The 26,840-nt window shown below is 35.7% G+C and overlaps 1 pseudogene; it reads left to right on the forward strand.

Annotated features, from left to right (window-relative positions):
• The first annotated feature begins 311 nt into the window (after positions 1-311).
• On the forward strand, positions 312-26,590 carry LOC129494577 (heterogeneous nuclear ribonucleoprotein A1-like; annotated as a pseudogene).
• Positions 26,591-26,840: the final 250 nt, after the last annotated feature.

Raw genomic sequence — 26,840 nt, forward strand, 5'->3', positions numbered from 1 at the left:
TTTTGTTTCTTCTCAATTTTAAAAGCAGTTTCTCACATGGGACCTCATACAGGAAACATTAAGTCAGAGACTCATATCACAGTTTTATATATAAACGTGGAAACAATCTTAATATGAGTATTTCTTGAAATGTCTCTCTATAAAACCTTGAAGTGAAATGATAATAATCAAGTACCTGAGGGAAGATAATTTTATAGGTGGGTAGGGAAATGTGAGAAATGCAAGGTTCTGCTGATCCTGTGTAATGTATAAAAAAATAAACAATTTTAAAGAATATAGACAGCATACTCATTATATTGACTTTATTAAAGATGATGTCTATCAGCTTGACTTCTGATGAGACTTATGTAGAAGATGGCCATAGGTATGTTTTCTGAAATGCACATGGTATCCTTGTTCTTAACAACTCTGGATAAAGGCAGGTCTATTTACTTTTTTTTTTTTTTACTTTTTTTTTTTAAGATTTTATTTATTTATTTGAAAGAGACAGAGCATGAGTGGGGGGTGGGAGCAGGGGAGGAAGGAGCAGAGGGAAAGGGAAAGCCAGGCTCCCCACTAAGCAGGGAGCCAAATGCTCAGCTCCATCCCAGGCCCCTGAGATCAAGACCTGAGCCAAAGAAAGATGCTTAACCAACTGAATCACCCAGGTGCCCCAGTCTATTTGCTTTTGAAACTTGTTAAGAAGAGGGTAGGGTTAGCATTTTTTTCTGTTATAGAAGGAGTCCACAGTGAGTATAGAGCCATTTTATAGACAAGTATTCCCTGTTTTATAGACAAGAACTGAGTCAAAACTTTTCAAACTTAATTGCCTGATATTCTAACTCAGCTTTTCTAATACCAATACAATCCAATTAATAATACCGTATTTAGAAATTCCAAAATGTAGAGGACCTTATCATTAAGTACACATGAAATACCAGCAAGGGATATTGGAGGCAATAGCTTTTCTCATGCAGAAAATAGGCATGCGTCTATTATTTACACTTATGTTTTTTTTTTTTTAATGCCAACTGGTCAGTTTACTAGTCAGGCATAAAGCCCTGGGAAATCACTTATTTGATCAGAAATTAAGGAGATGTCTGTAGTAGAATTTTAAGTTTCCATTAGGATATTCTGTAATAAGCACCGACTCAATGATGAATTATCGCCTTCTTGGTCATGACTTCACCTCAACCAAATGGATTATGACTAAGAGATAATTCTAAAAAGCCCATCATTCCAGTAGAATTTGAAGAAGATACATTTTCATATATGTTTTATGTATTTCATTGAATAAAGACAATCACCAGTCATAATTTTAAGTGATGTGAGTTTATTTTTATCTATATATTTGAGAAAATAGATAGGGTTGGAAGAAAAATGAAATCTATTTTGTAATTGTTTGTGTGTGTGCATGTGCACACGGGAGTGCATGCATGAATGAGTGTGTAGTTTAAAGACATTTTTAAGGAGCAGTTTTAAGTTCATAGCAAAATTGAGAGAAAGGTACAGAGATTCCCTATGTTTTCCCTATCCCCATAGCAGAGCCTCCCCTGTTATCACCATCCCTACCAGAGTGTTACATTTGTTAACAACTGATGAACTTATATTGACATTATTATCACCTACAGTTCATAGTTTGTATTATTATTCACTGTAGGTGTTGTACAGTCTGTAAGTTTGGATGAATGTATAATAAATAACATGTATCCATCATTATAGTGTCATTCAGAGAATTTTCACTGTTCTAAAAATCCTCTCTATTCTCCCTTCATCCCTCCCACTGCCTAATCCCTGGGAAACCATACATCTTTTTAGTGTTCCCATAGTTTTGCCTTTCTCAAATGTCATGTAGTTGTTAATATACAATTTGTAGACTTTTCAGATTGCTTGTTTTCACTTAGTAATATGCATTTCAGGTTCCTCCATGTCTTTTCCTGGCTTGGTAGCTCATTTCTTTTTAATGCTTAATGATATTCCATTGTCTGGATAAGCCACAGTTTATCTATTTACCTATTGAAGGACATCTTGGTTGGTTCTAATTTTTAGCGATTATGAATAAAACCGCTGTAAACATTTGAATGCAGGTTTATGTATGAGCAATTTGTGCTTTTACTAGAAAATTTTCAGAGTATTTTTCAAAGCCTATGCATACTGATCTTGATCACAGTCTTCCTGTTCCCAAATTCCCCTTATCATTACCCAGAGGATTCAATAGAATATATACTGTAGAGAGGCTATTTAGGCATAACAGTTCCTTGAACACTGAGCTATCTCAGAGATACGTAGTTTCCAACAAGCTTTAGAAACATCCCTTTTTCTTAACCCAATCCTGTTATATTTTTAAAGATTGAATCACTATTGTTATCATGATGCTCTTAAAGCAATCCAATTAGACAAGATGGGCAGACTTTCTTATAAAGGGATAATACAAATTGACTAATCTGTGTACACCACAATCATCTGTAGCCATCCAAATCTTAGGGCTTAGACTCTCACTGTTATATTCATGGAATTATATACAGGAAAGCCTTATAGTTCAGATATTTTTGTCAACTCATTAAAATGACATGAGCAGACAACTTGGGCCCAACATTAGAGCAGAATCTCTGAGGTTACAGAGCCACCAAGAAAGACCTAAAACTCAAGTCTCTGATTTTCAGTTTCTTATGGTATCCTATGAGTAGTATGATACTAAAATGTGGTAGAGATATATGCAACAACTAATGATGCTTATAAATATAAATATACCTAATGTGCAAGGGAAAAACAATGTAATGGTGAATTTCTGAATTTTATATCCATATTAACAGAAGCTGAATAGCACACCTCATGACTTGCTCAAGTACTAAAGGAATCTTTCAATTTTTTTTAACAAATTCAGGTTTGGGACAAGTGCTGGCAGATCAGGATTTAAAGGACAAACAGTCCTGCATGTTAAGACACGTACTGTGTAAGGCCCAAATGTTTCATATAATCCCCATGAAATCTTAATCTTTTCCTAAAGTGCTTTCACACATTCAGTTGTCATCACTTTAAAATTGAAGGCCATCCAGCACTCGAGCCTGACTAGAATATTAAATACATCATTTATTTGGAAGGAAGCACTAGAAATAATGCTATTGCATTTTCTACAATGAGAATTGTAAAGATGGCCTTTGATTTGCTGGAAAAGTTTCCAACTGTGCTGTGATTTGATTTAACTGCCCAGACACTGACCTGCTTAATGATTTACTTTTAAGCTTGGTTATCTTTGAAAAGAATTGGATTTTAGGACTCCATATTTTACCTTAAATATAGACACTTTATTTTAAGGAGGAAAAATAAATAAAATTCCTTCTGATTAAGGCATTTATTAAATCATACTGTGCACTGCTTTGCTTCAACTCCTTTCTTGACCCAGAGAACTCAAGTACCCTTGACAACTATTGAAATTTAATTTGAAATAGTGTATAAGAAACTAATGCTTCTATTCTCAGATCTTTTTTTTCCCCTGAACCCAGAAATGAATATACTGGATTGAAAATTTAGAAATTGAATAAACGAGGCTTTCTTGAAGGCCTACAGTATTCAGCCAGCCTAACTTACTCAGGCTGCTGGTCGTCTCCCTGAATTTTTCAACTGCTCTTTCAACCAACATCTATTCAACATGCAAATTTCACTTGCATTAATTTCTAAGTTTGTTATGTATCATTGGTTGTGTTTCTCACAGATGGTCCCTTACATGGACATCATCGTAGGCCCCTGAGAAAGAGATGTTGGCCCAAATAACCTCATTGATAAAGATCTGAGGGAGTCACTGCTTTGCTTATTATCCTCTGTACTCTTTAGATACCTGTCTTTTAACTTAGTATCATAGACAAGGAAGGCTAGGAGCCTAACAGGGATGAAGAAGAAAAGAAAAGGAGAAGGATGAGAGAATTTAACACAAGAAACCTATGTTAAATATAGCAATAACTGCAACTATATTCCTAGGTGGGAGCTTTCAAATATAGATATTCTCTAATGCATGTTTTAGAGGCAAATATTCACTGATATATTGGGATGAAAGGAGCCATGGGTTTAAACCTAGGTTTGTATTTTCCTTGGAGAAAAATGAATAGGAATTATTTCACACACACAAAAAAATTCTAAATATTTAAGGAGCATCACGCCATTTTGTTACCATTTTAGTTGACATTGATTATACCTGGCATATGTACACAGGTTACATTTATCATCTGGAGAAAAATTTTTATTACATATTAAAGGAGGTTCCCTTTTATGGTCTGTTCAGAGTGTTTATACTTTTACATGGCCATTATGGGGGAAATGTCATTATATGAACTAATAAAAATTAATTGGACTAGATATCACAACACCTGAGTTTTAGCTAGCACCAAGCTGTATCACTTTAGGAAAGTCATTCAACTCCTTGTAAATGAATAAAAATTAAATAAAAAACTATAATTTTACATGATATGACTTGACAGTATGTTTTTCTTATTTCAAACGAACATAGATCTATTTACATTGGAAAAACTGCTAATCATAATGTCAACTTATTTAGAATTATGACTCCTAATTATATAGTTTTTTCATATGAGATCAGTATAATGGCTTTCAAATATTGTTTACTGTGACCCTGAAAAAATGAAAAGTATATCTTACATCGCAACTCAGTGAATACATGATCATATACACATGTGTGCACATACACAAACACACCTGAGAAAATATTACCTTACTTATGATTTGCACTCCAATTTTGGTATTCTATTCCTTTTTTTTTAAAGTGCTGTTTATGATCCACTTGACTGATTTAGAAGTTAAGTCAAATAAAGCATTTATATTATGCTACCAAGGGACAAATTCTTGGTAGTATGGCTTACATAGCCTCCTGTAAGCTCTAAATGCACTGAATATTTTCAGTACATTTTCTAATTCAGATCTTGGTTTAACTAGTTATACTTATTACTGGTTTTCATCTTTCCCAGAGTCCTGTTTTTTAAGGTTTATTTCCAGTTCTAACATATTATGATTCTAATGGAAGGGTACCTAAATCTGGAGGCTGAGAAGAAATCACTAGTGTCTAAAGCACATGAGGACTAGTAGACAATGTCTGAAAGTTCTATTTTCCTGTTGTAGCTTTCAGGTTTGGAGGTTTTTATGTGTCCTAGTAGCAGAAGAACAGAAGCTTAAAGAGCTAGCAACAGTGACAAGCCCTCCTCTCTGCCCCCCACCCCAGTCCCTTGCCCTTGACTATGCAGATAGTCCATGGACTTTGGGACTCTATGAATTGACTTTAAAATATATCTCTAAAGATAATAAGTATTGGTTAGTCCTTTTTGTTACTCCAGATAAGTTACCTGGTAGATATACTACCCAATATGATGTCATAACTGTAATTAATTTCTTCTACATTAGAGGCAAAATTTGACTTACTACTGAAATTACCACCACTCTGAGAAATTATCTTTGAATATGTCACTTACATTCTTATTTGCAAGGTTAATCAGAAATAAAAAGTGAAAAATGTAAGCTGTTGGATTCTTTATTGGCAATAATATAAAGCAAAGATTTAATCAAACCATTTCTATTAAAAAATGATAATTTTCACTTTACAGAATCTAAAACTTTCCTCTAGGTATTTATGCTCTCAAAAATCTGTCCCTGATGTTTTCTCTCAGACAACTTGATACTGTTGGAATTCTTTATGTTTTAGAGTACAGAAAACCTAACTGTAGACAAATAATGAGTTATTTTAGTCTAAGTGCCTACTATACAAAGCACTATGCCAGCTGCTGGGAATATACCATTGAAAGAGAGATACAAAACTTTTGGATTTATATTTTAGAGGGAAATCAGAAAACTGATGGATCAATATATTATAGGTAAGAAAAGTTAATATACAAATGTAATATTCTTTGTTAAAATGTAAATGTCTCATATATTTACAGAAAAGGTGAAACGTGAAAATTTAGTTTAACCATGTTTAAATCAGGATTGTGTAATTACAAATTATTTTAGTATAATTGGTAGCCTCTATTTTTAAGATTTCTTGCAACAAATATTTACTGTATTATAAAATAAACACACATGATGTCTACATATATTATATACATACATATGTATGTATGTATGTGCATTTTATTTGTCCTACTTCTGGCTTTTCAAATAGGTATGTGGCTTTATAAAATCTGGTTATATAGAATAAGAATAGAATAAATTTTATTTTAGAATAAGAATAAATAAGAATAGAATAGAATAAGAAAAATTTTATTTTTTATTCTTGTAGAACCTGCACCTCCAAAGTCTAACACCGTTTCTTTATTCGAAAATCATTAATGTAGCTTCTGCCTGGAAGTTTACAACCAAAGGTGAAGCATATGTTAGCAATTGGAAGTTATACAATGAGGGCTATAATTAGTGGATGGACGAGAGGACACAATGTGGACTGCAGAGTAACACTAGGATGCCTGAAATTAAATTACCATAAATAGTATCTGCATGTCTCTAGCAACCCACAGCTTTGAGACCATATTTTTGCATTCCTAAATCAGATCACATCATATGACAGAAGCAAATAGAGGCAAGTAGATGGAATCTTTAAAATCTGAGTTGTCTTGAAAAGTGTATACCAATTCGGACCATGGTTAGACTCTATGTTAATTATTTCTTGGTGTCAGTCTTTCTAAGTTCCTAGTCAATATACTCTCTGCAGAGATCATCCAGCTTTGGTGAAAAGGACCTCCTTAGGGCTTACCAGCTTTGCTTCCACCCATCTTGAGCAGCTTTGCACTGCTCTTGGCTTATAAATCTCTAGGCCTTGCCATTGGCAAAAGCTATGATTAATATGGCAGAAGCCAAAGATTCAAGTGTCTCACATAGTCGTTAGCTCCATTTGAGGGCTAATGCTTCAAAATGAGATTCTTTCTTATCTGGCAGTCTGATTAGGAAATGAGCCGGGCCGCTATAATTAGGATTCAGATTTACTGCCTATTTCTGAGAGAGGTTCAATGGGATTGTAACATCTCTAGCCAATCATGCCATATTGCTCAACCTTACAGAACAGCTTATTAGCTGCCCATCTGCTTTTACATGTGGCTTTCTATCTCATCAAGCAGTTTGAGAGCATACTTCGTGCACTAGAACTGCCTGAAAAATAGCTATATATCCATTGTTACATAACCTTATTGTTACTTACAGTTAATTAGGAAAGAAGAATCAGAGTATTCCAGTCTCTATGCAGAGTAAGACATCATTTTTAGGACTGACATATTATTTTTCTTCACTTGATGAATGTTTACTGTCATGGCTCAATAAGAGATGAGCTACAGTCTGCTAGTTTTGGCAATGTCTGCTTAGTGGGCATGTTTAGCTTGTCCTACCAAATTACAACTCCATTTATTTCATCCAGTTTCATTAATCTTTTGAGTACCTTCATGGCCAATGATGTGGCTACTGCTAGTGCTGAGTGGGGAATTAACATTAAGTAGACTAGAGCAATACATCTATGGGAACTAAACCTCCAAATGGTTTGGATGTCATCTTCATTAACACAGAACAGACTTACCCTAGACTGCAGGGTTCTTGGCAAAAGGACATTCTAGTGAGAGAGCACAGGAAGGGGTGGAAGGGGAATAAATAGGACTTCCTGGGAAAAGAAATGAGAGTATAAATTTAAACTTTGAAAACGTCTTGGTAGACCATATCAAACAATGCAGACATTTCCGCATTTTGGCAAAGAAAATAGATTTCAGCTTGGAAGACTTTTTCTATGGAAATGCTAACTACCAACTTGGGATGGAAAGAGTTAATTCAGCTGAAAAGAAACTAGGAACCTATGATGATTTGGGAAAAAAATACAATGAATATGAAATCTCTTTTGTATTTCTCACTGCTGACATGTAAAATGTCATTTTGATTCTGCTCATCTTTTTATCAAAAGCATCAACATGTCAAATACCATAGAATCATTGAAACAAAGTCAATAAACCTAAGTTTCTAAGAAAGAAAATAACTGTCATTGTTCTGAAAAAAAGTTGTTTCCTACATGATTTTTTTTGCTATGGTTCATATTTCCTTATCAGCTTACATTATACTTTCAGAGATCTGTTTCTAGGAGGAAATTTTTGATTCCTGGTAAATTCTGTAGCTTATTCCTAAAGGACTCAATGTCCTTGTCAGACTGATTGGTGATGATGATGATGATGATACCTAATAGTTATGGTGCCAGGTCCTGGGCTAAATGCTTTCACATCTTTATCCTATTTACTCCTCATAGCAACCCTGCTACATAGGTGGTATTATTACTTCTACTTTACAGATAAAGAAATTATCAATTATGACAAGAAACTTGGGATAGACACTACCATTTCTGAATCTCCACACATTGCTGCATACCTCTCTATCTGACTCTCTTTCTTACTGCTCACCTCTTAAAACCCGGCTACTTTTGCTTCACAGTTACCAGAAAAAAATATTGAGTAATTTATTCTTTCCAGAACTTTTTCTTTGATCACTTTGATTTTTTTTTTTGGCTTGTCAACTGCCTCTCCCTTGATAACACAGGCTCCATGCATCCTCCTCAAGAAGTGAGTGTTTCACTTTCATGCTCCTCAGACACTGGACTCAGATGTATACTGCCTCGCTCCTTATTGAAATTGCCATAACTATCCGTGATCTTCCTTAAAAACACCAGGCTTTGAATCTTATGCCTCTAGGCTATACTGACCATTGTCTCTCATTGTTACATTTATCACTGCTACCTGGTCATTCCTTCTAATTTCTTGAAGATGTTAAGTCCTGGCTCAGTTATCACTCTTTATAACACAATTCCTGTCATTATTGTTAGTGATTTCATAAATGTGTGGACTATACTTTCAATAAGCAGGTCTCTCAGCTCTTTTACCTTCTCTCTCCCAGTGACTTTGCCTTCCATAATGTTCATGGTTATGATGTAAACTTTGTTTATGAATAAATAGAGCCTTTCCATAATGTCAGTTTCATGTTTGTCTTTCTCACTGCAACTTCTCTCCTTCCACCTAACAATCTTTGGATCCCTGATTGACCCACAACCCACTGATAATAGCAACATTTCCTGTGCCACCCATACCTTGTCTCATTTTTTTTTCTTATCCAGGTTAAAATCAATAATCAATCATTATAATTTTCTTCTATGCCTCTACTTGCTTGTTTTTTCCTTGCTTCATTTAGAAAAAAGAAGGAGGAACCTTCATTGAAGCCACTTTTCAACCTGTGCTATGCCTGCAACCGTGCAGGTGAATGTGGCTAAGAGAATACATAACTCTGTTTAAATTGCTTTGTTTCAGGTTAGATTTGCATTCATCAACCTCAAGTGACTCTATTCATTCTTACAATGAGAAAAAATAGTTCATACTCTCTTTCCTCTTTCTCCTCAAAACAACAACACCTCTGTTTTGGAGTAATAGCTTTCATTCCCATTTCAATGAGAAAATACTGGCAATCCCTCTGTCAGCCCCCATAGCCACCAAACAGCAAGCAGCAGTGCTCTGCTCTCTGCCTTCTCCTGTGGTGGTGGTAAAGCCTCCACAGGAATAGCTAAGGCCACCTTCTCCCTGGAAGAACCCACCCCTTCTCCCTTACACAAGATGGTTCTTTCAGCAGTTTTATTCTCTTTATCCTGCATCATTAGTTTTTTCTCATTCTTCTATATTATTCTGACTTTATCCTATTATTTCTACCATTAAAAAAAAAATCTCTGGCCCAAATTGCCCATTTAGCAATCAACCTATATTTTTCCTTCCTTTCACAACAAATTTCTAAAAAATAATCATCTATACTTATTGCCATCAATTTCTCTCTCTTGAATCTGCTAAAACCAGGTGTTAACCCATACCACTCAACCAAAACTCCTCCTGTCAAGATCACTGTTGCTAAGTCCAGTGATCACTTTGCAACCCTTATTTTACTTGAACTGCTAGCCATGTCACTCTGTCTTTCTTCACTTTGCTTCCAGGACACACATTTTCCTGGTTATCCTCCTACTTCATTGGCCATTCCTTCTCAATTTCCTTCCCTGATCTGTTTTCATATCTCTCAGAATTTTGGGTAGCCCAGCTTTCAGTTCTTGTGCATTTTCTCTTCATTTACGACACTCACCTTTTTATTATTTTTAAAGTTTTATTGTTTTTCATTTTAATTCCAGTGCAGTTAACATACCATATTATATTAGTTTCAGATGTACAATATAATAGTTCAAGAATTCTGTGCATTGCTTAGTGCTCATCATGGTGCATTTACTCTTAATCCTCTTCACCTGTTTCTCCCATCCCCCCACCCACCTCCTCTCTTGACCACACTCCTCTTTGATGATATCATGCAGTCTTGCATTCTCAAACATCATCTGCTTTATGATCCCTTGCTTGTATTTCTAACCAGGACCTCTCTCCCAAATTCCAAATGTACATATTCAATGGTTTATTTGGTTTATTTGGCTATCTAATAGAGAGACAAGATTAAGCATGTTCAAGAGTGAACTGCTAGTATCCTTTCAGTATATTAAACATTCTCAAAAAATAAATAAATAAATAAATAAAATAAAATAAAAATAAACATTCTCTTACCTAGCCTAGCCCACATTAGTGAATGACAACTCTATTTTTTTAGGTGCCCAGAAAAAAATGTTTAGGTTGTTGTGGATTTCTCTCTTTCTTGAGTATATTTCACATCTCATCTATCGGAAAAACATGTTAATTCAGCCCAAAAACATATCCAATATCTACCAATGAGACCAGAACACACTAGTTCCATCATTGCCATCTTCACTTCTAGTACTTTAAAGGTTTGTAAATCTTAGAGACCTCCTATGATTAAGTAATGCATGTCCCCCAATTTTCAATTTTTATATAAAAATAATCATGATGTGAAACTTGTTTTATTTAATGAAATAAGCTAATTCCTATTTTCATATAAGCAATAAAAATTGAGAATATTTCAATAGATTTAGTGCATCATTTAACTAATTATCATAAAATATATTCATTAAGCACCCATTCGTGTATAATGTACTTGTCATATATTATGGTACTAGATCAATTTAAAAATAAATATAAAATTCTGTTACATTAAAAAATAATTCTGGGATGTAACTTTAAGAGCTTTTGAAACTAAGCCTACCTTTCAAAGATTTTATGAGTCAGATAGATTCAAAGTTAGGTCAACAGCAAATGATTATGCATAATAATGTTCTGTTTTCAGAAATATCAGTTCCAAATCCCTAGTGTATATTTAAATTGGAAGTTCTAGTGCTTCGTTGGTGTCCAACCTGTCAATAAGTAAATGTGAGAGTAATCTTTACCTTCAAATATATGACTGATCCGTTGATTTTAAAAATTCTTTTACACTGCCTACTTAGTTAATTTCCTGATTAACTTACAGAATTATAGCCTCACATTTTTCATTGTTGTTTTAGTTTTTTTTATTTATTTTTTATTTTTATTTTTTATGGGTGGCAGGGGCAGATGGAAAGGGGAAGAGAATCTTAAGCAGGCTCCACACCCAACACAGAGCCTGATAACAGGGCTCCATCTTACAGCTCTGAGATCATGACATGAGCTGAAATCAAGAGTCAGATATTAACTGACTAAGCCACCCAGGTGCCCCTCTTTGTTTCTGAATTGTGTGTTTGTGTGTGTGTGTCTTTAGTACTGCTTATCTAGATTTATAAAGCCATTCCCTTTGAGCACAATTGAGTCCTAGATGATTCACATACATGGTAGAATGAGCTTCTGAGACTACTGGATAAACATGAGTTTTCCTTCATTTCCTCCTGATACCTTGATAACAGCTAGTAAAGATCTTCCTTTTCAGGACTAAGGGAAAAATGATATTCAAGATAGGACAACAGCAAAAATGATTTGGAAGCAGCAAAATAGAAGGATTCTTGATAGTCGACTTTATTGTCCAAAAAGGATGAATCTAAGTTGTAAATGAAGAAATTCTGGAAGGCATTTGGTTTAATAAGGAATAAGATGATTTATACCACTGAACACCCAAAAGCTTCAACAAATAGATGTACCAGTCACTGCTTAAGGGTGGAGATTGTACAACTGGATATTCAAGAAAATCAACTGAGTCTTTTTTAACAAGCAGGTTTTCAGAAGGAGAATCATGATCCCCATCCCACCACCTAGCCAGTAAATGCTTTTCTTCTATCCCACTATAAAATGAAGCTGTACTCTAGAGATAACTTACTGCAGATGCTCTGTTCTCAAGGATTAGGCATGGCCAAGGGCAAGTGTATTCAATTGAAATCAGAATTTATTTTGGGTGATGAAAATGTTCTGGAGTTAGTGATGATAGTTGCACATTCTGAATATAACAAATACCATTGAAATGAACATTCTAAAAGGATGAATGGACTTTGTGGTGTGTGAACTGTATCTTAATGAAATAATAGCATTAGTGTTCTCAAAACAATACTTGAGGCTAAATGGCAAGGGACTAGTGCTTTCAAAATTCTTATGAAAAATTATCTCATTCTAGAATTTGAATTACTCTCCCAACTATCAATCAAATAAGAAGGTAGAATAAATATCTTTTTCAAACATAGGAAATAAAAAAAAAATTACTTCCTTTGCTCTCTTTCTCAAAAAGATATTGAGAGAGAGTTTTACCAAAACCAAAGGATAAATCTAAAAAGAGAAGGATGTATGAACTAGTACAAAGAGAACTGGGCACAGATAGAAGACCAGAGAATTTCCAGGATGATGACAGGAAACCCCAAATCAATAACTGAGAGTCAGATCTAGGCGATTCAGTATAGATTAGGGTAGGAGAACAGAGTTCTCTAAGAGTGCTACACACAAGAAAAAAGGAACAAAAAAAGATTATCTGATTTACCTGAATATGTTCAATGGACATTTAAACTTATGGTGGAGAATTTGAGAATGAATTATTTTAGTTACATTAAAAACCTAAATAGGCACAGAACATGCCAGTAATTAACTGTGGGGGAAAAAAAGGAAATATATAGCACACTGCATGGGTCAGCCATGAGCTATTTTTTTTCATAGTTGTCATAATGCAAATACTGAATAAGGGGATGGAGGAGGGCAATTGTGTGTTTGTTTCAGTGACCTAAATCTTAATCTATCATAGTAAGATATCAGTAGATTTAAACTGAAAAAAAAAAAACAATAAATAGGCATATATATTTATAATGTTTAGAAATATAGAGATAAAAACCAGGAGAAACTATTCACAGAGTTTAGAGAGGTGCCTAGGAACAAGAGCACTGAAGATAGAAGGAGTATTATGGGGAAGTGGACTGCTACTTCTCACTAAACATCTTATAGTATAATTTGATTAGCACCTGTATTAATTGGTTAAAAGTAAATACTACATTAAAATTAAAAAGATAGAAAGCACCTAGCTAGGAATTAGGGAATAAGATTCAAAGCCTGACTATTTAGCAAACCATAAGCAAAATATTTAACTTGTCTTATTAGCTCTAGTTTCTTCAGTGCTTTAATGATGGCTTATATTCAGTTACCTTTAATTTCTTTCCAGCCTCACATTGATGCTTCTAGGAGTCTTATAGCTGAGTCCAAGTCAGATTGTTCTTCAAACTGTGGCATCTGCCTTTACTCAATTGGTCTTAGACTGCTCCTCTTTTTTAAGTTCACTTCTTGATGTTAGAAATAATAGAACAAAGATCTAGATACATAAACTAATGTGTCACAAGTTATCCAGATATTTATGTAAAATTTTAGATTTATTGTAAATGGTTGATTAGTGGGGGATGGTATTAATTTTGATAAAGGCCTAGTTACTATAACATAGTAACCCTGAAATAAAGTGACTTTATGTAGAATAGATTTTCTCTTTCTCATTCTTGTCTGTCTACTCCTTTTATTTTTTGGATAAGAAAAAGGGATTATAGGGGAAAGGAGGGAAAATGAGTGGGAAAAATTAGGGTGACAAAACATAAGAGACTCGTAACTCTGGGAAATGAACAAGGGGTAGTGGAAGGGGAGGCAGGCGGGGGTGGGGTAACTGGGTGACAGGCACTGAGGAGTGCATTTGATGGGAGGAGGACTGGGTGTCATACTATAAGTTGGCAAATCGAACTTCAATTAAAAAAATATATTAAAAGAAAAAGAAACTTGGGTCCACATAGTCATACGCAGTCCTAGATTTTTTCCATCTTGTTTCTCTGTCATTCCTAGCACTTTATCATTATCTATAGTGCCTAAACTGAATTGTGGGCACCTTTATGTCTGGATTATGAGAAAAAGAAGAGAGTATGGAGAAGCCCAAGTAGAAGTCTTATGGCCCAAACAGGAAGTGGCAAACAACTCTTCCACTCATGTCCCCTTGGTAAGTACCTTGTTACAAGGCTGCATAGCTTCCAGGGAGGCAGAGAAATGTTGTCTCCAGGGTAGAAGGGAAGAAGAGATTTTGAAGAACCATTAGCAGCCTCCCCCACTGAAATTTTAGAAAGGGCTACTAATTACTTGGGCAGGTATAGGTATTTCACTCCACTTTTTATTATATATCAAAAAATAGACTAGTGACGTTTCACAGCTTATATTGCATGTGTAATGAATTTTGACAATTTCTAATAGTTATATTTTCCTCTTTCAATAAAATGACTATGATATTTGCTGTGGAGGCATGACCCGAAATCAAGGCTTTTATTTTCTGGACTCTTCTTACTGTCATATTTTTTCCCCCATTACAATCTAAGACTGTCAGTCCAAAAATGAGGACCCTACTGTCTGATTAGACTGAAGGAATTAATTGTAGTTCAACTCAGTTAAATGATAAAACCATCAATAGAACACATGCCATATGCTAGAACTATTTGGAAATACAACAATAACAAACTAGACACACAGCTTTTGCCTCGTGAAATTATCATAGAGGAGTAGCGCTAGACTCCTTTCCCTGTAGAAATGGTACATTCCTGAATTTAACTGATACAGCTTTAACCTTTGGCCTTCAATGTCACACCATCCACACACATAAAAATATCCAGACTGTCCATCTGTCTATCTCTGCTGGAAGACATATAGACAATAAAGGGTATTTCTAAGTACATTTTCAGAATAAATCTCATTGGGAGTCAGAGAAGAAGCATTAAGCCCAGAGCTATTATTTATAGGAGAATGAGAGTGGGACTCTGCTAACAACTGGAAAGAACAGAATGCCCAGACTATCTTAGGAAGAGAAGGATGCTGTCTAGAGAGACAACAATTAAAAATAGTCATTTAATGTGTGTCCGCAACTTAGGAGAGCTTGTTTTTGTTCGTATTGATCCGAGGATGAACAAACCTACCTCCCATAGCTAACTCGATGTTTCCCCTGAGGTGTAACATAAACTTACTGTGGATCAAAATCTTCCATTCATAGCATTAAGTTTGATAGTGTCTTTTGTCTGTGTGTGTGTGTGTGTGTGTGTGTGTGTGTGTGTTTCTTGGGTGGTGGTAAGGTTTTTGAGGAGCAGGATGGTGGGAATTCTTTTATATATATATTTTATATATGTTCATTACCTGCCAAGTAATTGGGATTCTGAGTTCTATAAGTGGTATAGAGCAGTGAATCTCAAATTTTAATATGCAAGTGAATCATTTAGAGATCCTGGTGAAATGCAGATTCCAGTGGCTAAACCTAGGAGGTGGAGATTCTTTTTTTTTTTTTTTTTTTTTTTTTTTGGAGATTCTTTTTTAACAAGCTCCCAAGTGATATCTATGCTACTGATCCCAGAAACCTGCTTTGGGGAGAAAAGATATAGAACATTTTATTAGGATGGTTTGTAATGTCTGCTGTTCTGATGTGTCATATTTCTTCTCTCTGTAAGTTGGGCCAACCAGTGGGTGAAAGGATTCTGCTTTATGGGTGTTTCCGGAGGCTTTCTAACTTGTATGTGTATAGATGGGAATCTGCAAACATAAGGCGTTTGCCTAGGTTGTAACATAGAATGCAACATAGTAAAATTTAGGGGTTAGACTGGGAAAAAGTCCCGGATTTTCTTGGCATGAAGTAATAACTCTCCACAAAATGCAGAAAATAGTGAGTAAGGAAGGGGTGAGACTAGGCGGGTCATGGGAAATATGGATAGAGTCTAAGTTATTTTAAAGGATAAGCTTTTTTTTTAATGGACAATAGGCTTTTGTCTACCAAAGGATCTTCAATAATCCTGCCATTTCTTGTCGTGTTATTCAAATAAGTGAGTAAAATACAGATAACCCAAATGATTTTTAAAAATGAAGAAAAATTATTGTTCCTGTGAATTTTGTGATTTTTTTTGTTCTCATCAGTTTAGTGACACTCATGTTTTTGTTTCTGTATCATGGCCATTTTAATTCTTTTGTCCAAAGCCAGCATTACTATTATTATGGAAGTAAAGTACTGGATTTCTACTTTTGTGAAAATAATTGATAATCAGAGAGCCCAAATATATACTAGGTGGATTAATCCAGCATTCACTGGGGAAAGAATTTATTCTCAGGAGCTCATGCACATGAGGAGAATATATAACTTTTCCCTGCTACTCTAAATTTTATTTTTATTTTATTTTTATTTTTTTTACTCTAAATTTTAATAAGCAGTCCCGTTACTTGCCCACCATGGAAATAATTCCACCTGTCATTTGAGGTGCTTTCACACATTTTGGATCGATATAGTTGTTTTTTTTATTAAGATGGTATTCAGCTGAGAGATTAGTCACCACATATTTATATGAAGTTTTCATTCTAGTGCAATTAGCTGTGTAGAATCCAATAAATAGCAACACCATAACATGAAGCTCATTTGGATAATCACTGCCTAAAACAAAACTGACAGTGCAGTTCTTTTCTTTTTTTTTTTTTTAGATTCAAGAGAATCTTTTTTTTTTTAAGTTTTTTTTTTTATTTTTATTTATTTACGATAGTCACAGAGAGAGAGAGGGAGAGAGAGAGAGAGGCAGAGACACAGGCAGAGGGAGAAGCAGGCTCCATGCCGGGAGCCCGACGTGGGATTCGATCCCGGGTCTCCAGGATCGCGCCCTGGGCCAAAGGCAGGCGCTAAACCGCTGCGCCACCCAGGGATCCCAGTTCTTTTCTTTATTCATCTTAATTCTCTCTTGTATATATATCACTAGAGACTGTATCATTTTGCAGCTAAAAGTAAATAGTATGTTTATGATCATATTTCATTGTGTGTGGAGATTTTAGAGTGATTCATCATTAGCTTTCAGTTAGTTTAATGCAATTTTTAAATCCTTTGCTGATAGCTGGTCTTATAATTATTTTGGTTAAGGGTTTAGAGTAAAACTACAAATCGGCATAAAATTACCATTGTGCACTTCCCATCTTTTCTTTATAGAGATGAAGTGGCTGAGATCTCTCACTCTCTTTCCTTCCACTCCCCATGTCTGGCCAATAAGCCTGCATATTGTAGCATAAAGCTGTCCCTGAAATCCATCTCTGTTTGCATTGTGGCCTACACAGTAAAATATATTTGGTGATGAACTGATTAATTTGTTTTTTATTTTAATTCTGTTTTTTGTTCTCTGTGTGTGTGTGTATAATTGTTTTAATCCTTTGTTTAAGCTCTTTAATCTGCATGATAACTGGCATTTATTTGGAATATTTTGAGGAACAAGTTTGCTCTCTCATGTTTCTTCATGCTAGGGAACTTATTCCTTGATTCTGAGGAACTTCATGGTTTCTACTTCATATTCTCTCAGGTTGTTCCATTCTTCTGTGTGCTGCCTTCTTTCTTCTCCATAAATTCACCTTGTTCTTTCTAAAATAACCATGATATCAGCGTGCTAGACCCGCTTCTACTTGATGGTTCATCGCATGCACTCCGCCCAACTAGTAGCAGATGCTCATCTCTTTCTAGTTGGCCACCGACTGGGAAAGTGAGGTTTTTGGAAACTTTGGGCTCTCCTTTTCTAGAGATGGAACTAAGGCCAGCCATGAAACTAGAGGCTCTAAGTTGGGCAAACCATGAACCCCCATAAGTAAGAAGTTACACTCTTTAGCATCCTGAAAATAAAATAACCCTTTGTTACTTAGTTGCTCGGCTTGATTTTTACAACTTTGTCCATTTGTTAATTGTCAGTGAGCAGCTAAATATCCAATATGAATCAGTGATCCATCACAATAAGAAAATGTTGGGATAATTGTTTCCTTGATCATGGTAATAACAAATAAATCAACTATACTTCCTCCCTTACTTCAAAATAGGGTGATTCTGGGACACCTGGGTAGTTCAGTGGTTGAGCGTCTGCCTTTGGCACAGAGTGTGATCCCAAGGTCCAGGGATCAAGTCCCACATTGGGCTCCCTGTGAGGAGCCTGCTTCTCCCTTTGCCTATGTCTCTGCCTCTCTCTGTGTGTCTCTCCTGAATAAATAAATAAAATCTTTAAAAAAAAAGTATGATTACTTTTATCAGAAAATTCCATCAAAGGACCCCCCAGGATCATATATCCTTTCTAACCAAGTCCAATGTCATAAACACCAAGAGAAACATTAAAATTCACAAGGTAGTGATATTTTAAAGCTGTGAGTATAACTTTTAAGTTAAACAAAGTCTACAATAAATGTTTTATTGATGCTATGTCAAAATCTTCAATACATTTGTGTGGGGTTACATGTATGCTCTGAGGCTTATATTTTTATTTTGTTATCTGTTGTTAAGAATGCATTTATATTACTACATGTTAAAAGATTTGAATTAGGAAAAATATTTAACTTCACCCTTCAAAGCATTTCTATCAAGCAATGCAATTCTGTGTTGCATATCATAACCAAATAGTATTTTACTCTTGTGGCTCAACCTCAAATACCCCAATGTCTATTAGTTTTCCTACTTCTGCTTGGGGATAATGCAGAAAAAATCCAATAACTATTGATCTAGATATTTTTAACAAATTGGCCACCAGGCCTTTACTACTATCTGAACAATGTTCTGGCCAATAAACATCATTTGCTTGGAAAAATATGGTAAGCTTATTGGCATAACTGCAATGTCTGTTCACTGTGCCATGGTCATAGACTTGCCGACCTCTCACAAAGAGGTTTAATTACTGAATTTGTAATGAAATTTAGCTATAAGATAGTTTTACTAGAATGATAATTGTATTATGGCAAAAAGTCAATCTTAAAAACTCTCTATTTTTTTGTAGCTTGATATCTTTTACTTTTATCTTAATTTCCTTCCAGTTCTCATTCCATGCTAGATTGCTCAGATGACTTCAGATACAGTTCATCAGGTCTAGGACTGCAAAATATATGTTTAGTTCACGTAATTTATCTGAAAGGCAATACCTATAGTTAGAGAATTTAGATATTGTTTAAAACAAGTGTCAAGCCAAGGAGAACATGACTTTGGTGTTGAGGCAAAGGGAAAATGTTTTAAAGAATCAAGCATGAATATGCTGCCCCAGTGCAATTTAAAGTAAAAAATATGACAATCTTTAAAATCATACTTTTATTGGGTTCTATCTACACTGGCAACAGTGGAATCATTTACAGAAATAACTACACGGCAAATAAGAGATGTTGCAGGTTTAATCAGCATTACTTAAATATGCAGTTACCTTATTCAAAGCTACTGCTAGGAATATTAATAGTAGAGAAAATATTCTAAATGTGGAACAGGTTACTGAAGAACGACCAGACAAAAGGCACTTTTTTTTTCCTTCTCACAGTTGGAAAGCAGGCATTTTGCAGAGTCATTTATTGCTCCAGATTTTTTTTTTTTGACACAAGTATCTGTGATAAGGGCAGTTAAGAACAATTTTTCTGTTTGAGAAAATACATTTTTCTCTGAATTCTTCTCTGTTCATTTAGCAAATATATGAAAGATTTATTCCACAAGATGCCACATATTTTCTTCTATATAGCGCCTTTCAAAACCCACATAGAGTTTGGTATAAGTATTTGATTCGTATGCATACATTTATAAATGAACACCAGTTTCTCATCTGATGTAACACCATATAAGTTTTCTGAGTGTATGGTATGTTGCATGTTTTTGAAGTATAATAGATCAGTGTTCCTTACTCACTGTATTATTATTAAGCTTAGGCATTTTCCTGGGGGGAAAAATGTTGGATTTATGTGTTTTGTTCCTTCTGATCCCACTCCCTTCTTGCACAAATGAGTGTCAACTTCTGTATCTACAGAAGTGCAACACTTCATTAACACAGCTTGCATGAAATAGCATCACTGTTTGGTAATTAAGCAAGGGTAGATTTTAGTGACATACAAAATATGTTACTCCTAAATGAACTTCCTCTTCATCAGTGTATTGCTTACCACTTTTTACAAGTGCCATCCATAGATTACTAATCCTAGCAGGCCTGAGGAAGGAAAATACAAAACATCCTGATTACTTAAAATCTGGAAGAAGAGATTTTTTTTTTCCTGCATACTGCTCCAGGCTACTTGTCAGGGTCCTTCTTTACCAGTCTTATTTTCTTCTTTTTATATCACACTTAGAAATATTTCCATACTTCCCTGTGCCTCTTCAGCTGTTCTTACCTATTTAGTGTGATTCTTCAGAGATCCTGGTTGAAATTTCATGGTTTAGTTCAGGCTCCAGAATATGACGGAGGACAGACAATGAGTAATTGGGATTTGGAGTTGAAATCAAAGGAAAGGGGCAAAGACATATTAGTTTGTCTTCACTATCTCCAACCCAGACTTTCTGGTGTAGCCAAGAGAGTATGAGATTACCACCACCATGGGCAAGTGATTGTTTTCTTTGTTCTTCAGTTTCTTCATCTTTGCAATGGAAATACAGTAGCTATTCAGCGAAAAATTTACTCAGTTAATATTTATATTCTAGAAAAACTGTAGAATGCCAGGGATAGATTAATAAATGATACAGCTACAGAATGGCCCCTTATTCTTTGAAGTTATATCTGGTGGATTCTTTCCCCTTTCTCTTTACCTTCTACCTGCCCTCTAAAGGTATTATGTCAAACTAAAATGGACTATCATACAGTTATCCTGTTCTTATAGGAGAATGGTTTTTATTAAGAGTATGAGGGTGAAAAAGAATCAGTTACACGGTAACCTCCCTGATAGAAAAGAGAATGTGACAACTCTACCCTATTATGCCAAGTAGAAAAATGGATTGTCATTAAATACTAGCTAGTGTATATTTACACAGGAGGCCTTGAAAGGTGATTATCTAGAGGAAGATATCTAATGAAGCATGACATATGAGCGACCAGAGAGCTGGGATTTGTGAACTACTTTCAGTCCAGATAAATGGATTTATGACAGAAAGTCATGATTTGGCAAATTTAGATAGTTGTTTAATTATATGAATTTAGTGTACATATTAGCATGAAAAATTATTTTTGACAAATGCTGGGTCTATGGAGATAGCATGAATGTAAGTGCTATGTGTTCCTTTCTGATACCCGTTACCCACAGTCTATGTAAGCCCTCAATAGCTCCTATCTGTGCTATTGCAAGAGATTCTATTTTTTCTCCTTCCAGGCAAATATAAAAATGTTAGTGTCTGTGTGTGTGTGTGTGTGTGTGTGTGTATAGAGAGAAAGTAGGAGAGAGAGAGGGATGGAAGGAGAGTGAGAGCCTGTTGTGTGTCAAAGATACTGTTCTGATGGCCAGAAATATTGCACTAAACTCAAAGTGACAATGTCTAGTGTATCAAGAAAACTATTTCACATGAACAAAAAACTAAGCAAGGAAATTTCTAAGTAGTATGATGTTACAGAGACGGAAAGGCTACTTTAGATGGTGAGGTCAGGGTTGTTCACTATGAGGTGAGAGGTGATGTGAGGTCTCTGTGATAAGAAGGATCCAGTCATTCATTCTGCTCTTTTATGTGGTTTTTATCATGCCTCCAGGATAGGTTTATGTCTTAAAACCTTCATTAATACCCTAATGTCCTTCAGTTGATAACTAAGATCTTTACCCTGGTTTTCAAGGTTCTTCATAGTGTAATGTATTTTATCCAATGTACTCATCACTCATTAATACAGAATTGTTTTCCCCTGTTCCCCTTTTGCCACAGGACATATGCCTTTTTGAGACACTTAAGAATAATCCTGCTGAAGTCTAAGACCCTGATGCCTGTGCTTTTATCCTGAATGGAATTTCCTTTTTATCTTATCATACCTCTCCAAATGTCATTTATTGTAGGACAATCCACATTCAGTAAGCTTTTCCATGATTGCCGGACTAAATTGCATACCATCTTATGATAACATTTAATTCTTCCCTGAGAACATTTAGGATCATGGGGACAGTTTTTTTTTTTTTAAGAGTTTATTTATTCACAAGACACACACACAGAGGGTGGGGGGGCAGAGACACAGGTAGGGGGAGAAGCAGGCTCCGTGCAGGAAGCCCAATGTGGGACTCAGTCCCGGGACTGCAGGATCATGCCCTGGGCCCAAGGCAAGCACTAAACTGCTGAGCCACCAGAGATCCCCGGGGACAGTTTTTGAATTTGTTTTATTCTTGCTTTTATTTGTTCGTTTTGAGTATCAACTGTGTACCAAACATTTTATATCCATTTTATTCTTACCCCAACAACAACCCTGGAATGTTAAGTTTTGGAATGCTCACTATACTGTTAAGGCATCTAATACTGCTAATACCACTGGAAAGTAGCTGATCTGAGACTAATACTGACTTTTAACTTTAAGGCCAGTATTCTTTCCATCACATCGCAACTTCTCTCTGCATTTAAATGGTTTGTTTCTGGATGGAAAATGCCTATCCAATAAATCCTTTGTCTTCCTTCAAGAACTAACATATTGTTGGAACATAATAAGTACCTGATGAATTTGTACAAATGAATAAATTAGCAAAGTATGAAGAAATATCAGTCTTTCCTTAGAAAACAACTGGGAACAATAGTTGCTCTGCAGAGTCACCATGAAGAAGAGAAGAAATTTTTCAAAGAATGTTCCAGTCTCTTTCACATTGATTTTGTACATGCGGTTCCCTCTGTCTGGAATACACTTTGCTCTCTTTCTACTTTGTGAAATCTCATTTATCCTTCAACACCCAGTTCAAATGTCATTTTCGCTGTGCATATTTCACTAAGCCCTGTAGTGTTTGCCCTGGGTTTTGTGTTCTCATGTGCTTTTTATATACTGCTATGTTAGCAATTGTCTGGTTAAAGGCAAAGAGCACATAGCCATTTCTCTATGTATTAAAAATGCTTGTCAATGAATCTTAAGTTGAGCACCAAAGCTGAATTGTCCTGATATAATACTTTTTAAAAAGTTTCAGATGAAAGAATAATTATTACTATACATTGGTCTAAGTTCATTCCCATGGTGCTAGGATGGCCTTTACCCAAGGAGCAACTCTACATTGTGAGAAAGATAAAAAGAAGACTGAGTTTTACGTCATGCCAGAATTCAAGATACACTAGTTCTCTACCTCTAACTCTTTGTCAGATTTTTTGGCACAAATTGTAAACAGTACTGTGAAACCTACTGTCATATTATATAGTTAATTTTTCACGTACTGATGTACAATCCCTCTCATATTCTTGTTATAATTTTCCTGTTATCCTGCTGGCCTTCCCCTGGACCTAGACATTTACACTGCCATCATCTTTCGGTCATTGGCCAACCACTTGTATCCTCGGCACCTAAGACAGTGCCTGATACATAGTAGATGATGAAATGATACATATCAAATGAATAAAAGAAGGGGATTATTGACATTTGGTTTCTGGAGAAGAAAAGCTCTTTCCTATTTGCATTTCATATTCAGTCTCATATTGGATTTCTAATGAAAATTTCTGCTTTACCTCATTTTATGATTATACTAGGGACATCTGTATTCTGTGGGCTTTCTAACACCCACTGAAGGGTCACTTTGGGGTTCATAGTACAGGATTTTGTCATTAATGCCACTGGATAGTTTGCAGGATCTGACTTCCAAACTGGACTTTTAGGAATTAGTGATGTGGAAGTAGCTAGGGAAATCGGGGAATCAAGTAAGGAATGATCAATTCTCTCTTTCCCCAGCATTCAAAAATCTGCAATTTGCCTACAAATTGCTATAAAAATATTCAGACTTCCTCTGAGGTAATTCAGCCTTGGGTATTTAAAAATGGCAAATAGCATTTGAGTTTAAATGCGGAATTTTCATAATGTTGCAAATAAGTGATATTGAGATTTTCATTTATAATGTAAGTACTTATAAACTTTGTTTTATATAACAGGGGATTGAGTGTTTTTTTTTTTTCTCCTTCTTTCATTGGTTATTTCCCTGAATGCCTACCAGGTGCTAACTGCTTTTGTTTGTGGTCCTCTTATTCCTTTGCTTCATCAGCTGAATGGAAGCGATATGGGGCAGCATGTATTATTGCCACTATGAATGCCAGTGAAATGGAGTTCATCTCATACCTCTTCTCTTATCAGTTGTTTAATAACATATGTAATTATGAGAGATAATGAAGTATAGGAAAGGTCGATGGTTTGTTTTTCTCAAGTGAGAGACATTACCAAAAGAAAAGTTAGAAAATTAATATATATTTTTGCCATTATTTGAATACAGAGCTTCAGAAATTTCAGCATGCTACCTTTACAGAGTTCTTCATCTCCTTATCCCTCTTCATCACAATTTATTTCCAAAAGTTGATAAGTAAAATCTTGGAACTGGAACACACACCTTGGATAATATCTAGTCTAACCTTCTACCCTGGGTAGGAATCCATTCTACAGAGCCTACAAGAGTCCAGCTTCTGGTCATCCAGCCTCCATCAGAGCACTTCTAGTTCTGGCCTTCTTAGTGCAGACTGTAATGGAATAGAGATCAGGAGAAATGGAGCTCTAGTCTCAGCTTTGTTCCTAACTCCATTACATAGGGGAAGGTCAGACCTCTCTCTGAGTCTCAGTATCCTTATGTATAAATGATAGGGTTTAAATGAAAACCTTCTAAGGACATTTCTAGTTCTAGATTAGCCATCCTAGATTCTCTTTTTTCTCACAATCTCTCTCTCTCTCTCTCTCTCTCTCTCTCTCTTTCTATCTCTCTCTCCCCCCCACACACACAGACACACACACACACACACACACACACACACACATTCAAATGTAATCTAATTTGTAACTACCTTACAAATTAGATTTTCAAAAATATATTTGGTGCTGTTAATTACCACTGATTTTTTTTGAGACTTTAAGGAAGCAACAACCAAACTACCACCCATTATAGCCTCAAAATAATAACAAGGTCATATTTGAAAATTCTAGCACTACTTTAAGAAGCCCTTAAGGAATAGGCACATAATGCTAAAAATCCCAAGTGCTAGATATTTATTCATAAAATGGATTCAAGGTTCACTTTCCTATAAACTTTATTTCATGATCTCTAAGCTTCCCATTGGAACAACACAAATATTTCCACTCACAAAATGACCTGCTATTTTAAATGTTGATTAAAGTGCATAAAATATTGAATTTAAAGTGGCATTACATCATATTTTGGATTTGAACACAGAAGAGTACAGGGTGGCTACTGAATCCCTTAATTTCAATGGCAACATTAGCCCTTGAAACAATATCTCACACTTTTAATTTATAATGAGCACTTTTATCAAAATATCCAAGTTTTCCTTTCTGCCCATGGACACCATGTAGTAAGCATCATTAAACTCTCCCCTCCCACTGCCATTATGTCTAAGTCAAACTGTCCCAAAGATCCCAGAACAGCTGCAGAAGCTCTTCCTCAGAGGCTTGAGATTTGAAACAACTGATGAAAGTCTGAAGAGCCATTTTGAGGAATGAAGAATGCTTACAGCTGTGTGGTAAAGAGAGACCTAAACACCAAATGCTCCAGAGGTTTTGGGTTTGTCACATAAGCCATCGTGGAGGAGGTGGATGCAACCACGAATGCAAGGCCACGCAAGGTAGATGGAAGAGTTGTGGAACCAAAGGGGGCTGTCTCAAGGGAAGATTCTAAAAGATCTTGATGCCCACTTAACTGTGAAAAAACTTTTGGTTGGTGGCATGAAAGAAAACACTGAAGAACATCATCTAATAGATTATTTTGAGCAGTATGGGAAAACAGATGTGATTAAGATCATGACTGATGGAGGTGATGGCAGAGGAGAGGTTTTGCTTTTGTAACATTTGCTGACCATGACTCTGTAGACAAGATTCATTCAAAAATCCCGTACTGTGAATGGCCACAACTGTGAAGTAAGGAAAGCCCTATCTAAGCAAGAGATGGCTAGTGCTTCATCCAGCCAGAGAGGTCAAAGTGGTTCTGGAAACTGGTGGTGGTTGTGGAGGTGGCTTTGGTGGGAATGACAACTTTGGTCATGGAGGGAACTTTAGTGGGTGAAGTGGCTTTGGTGGCAGTCAAGGTAGTGGTAGATATGGTGGCAGTGGGGATGACTATAACAGATTTGGTAATGATGGAAGCAATGTTAGAGGTGAAGGAAGCTATAATGCTTTTGGCAGTTACAACAATCAAGCCTCAAATTTTGGACCCAGGAAAGGAGGAAATTCTGGAGGCAGAAATTCTGACCCCACCATAGGTGTGGTGGAGGCCAGTACTTTACCAAACCATGAAGCCAAGGTTGCTATGGCGGTTCCAGCAGCACCAGCAGCAGCTATAACAGTGGCAGAGGGTTTTAATTACTGTCAGGAACAAAGCTTACCAGGAGAAGAGAGCCAGAGAAGTGACAGGGAAGCTACAGGTTACAACGGGTTTTTTAACTGAGCCAAACACAGTGGCAGCAGGGCCTACCTGCTACAGAGAAGACATGTTTTAGACAATACTCATGTGTATGGGCAAAAACTGGAGGACTGTATTTGTGACTAACTGTATAACAGGTTATTTTAGTTTCTTTCTGTGGAAAGTGTAAAGCATTGCAACAAAGGGTTT

Source organism: Nyctereutes procyonoides, unplaced genomic scaffold (genome assembly GCF_905146905.1).
Source record: "Nyctereutes procyonoides isolate TBG_1078 unplaced genomic scaffold, NYPRO_anot_genome, whole genome shotgun sequence".
NCBI lineage: Eukaryota > Metazoa > Chordata > Mammalia > Carnivora > Canidae > Nyctereutes > Nyctereutes procyonoides.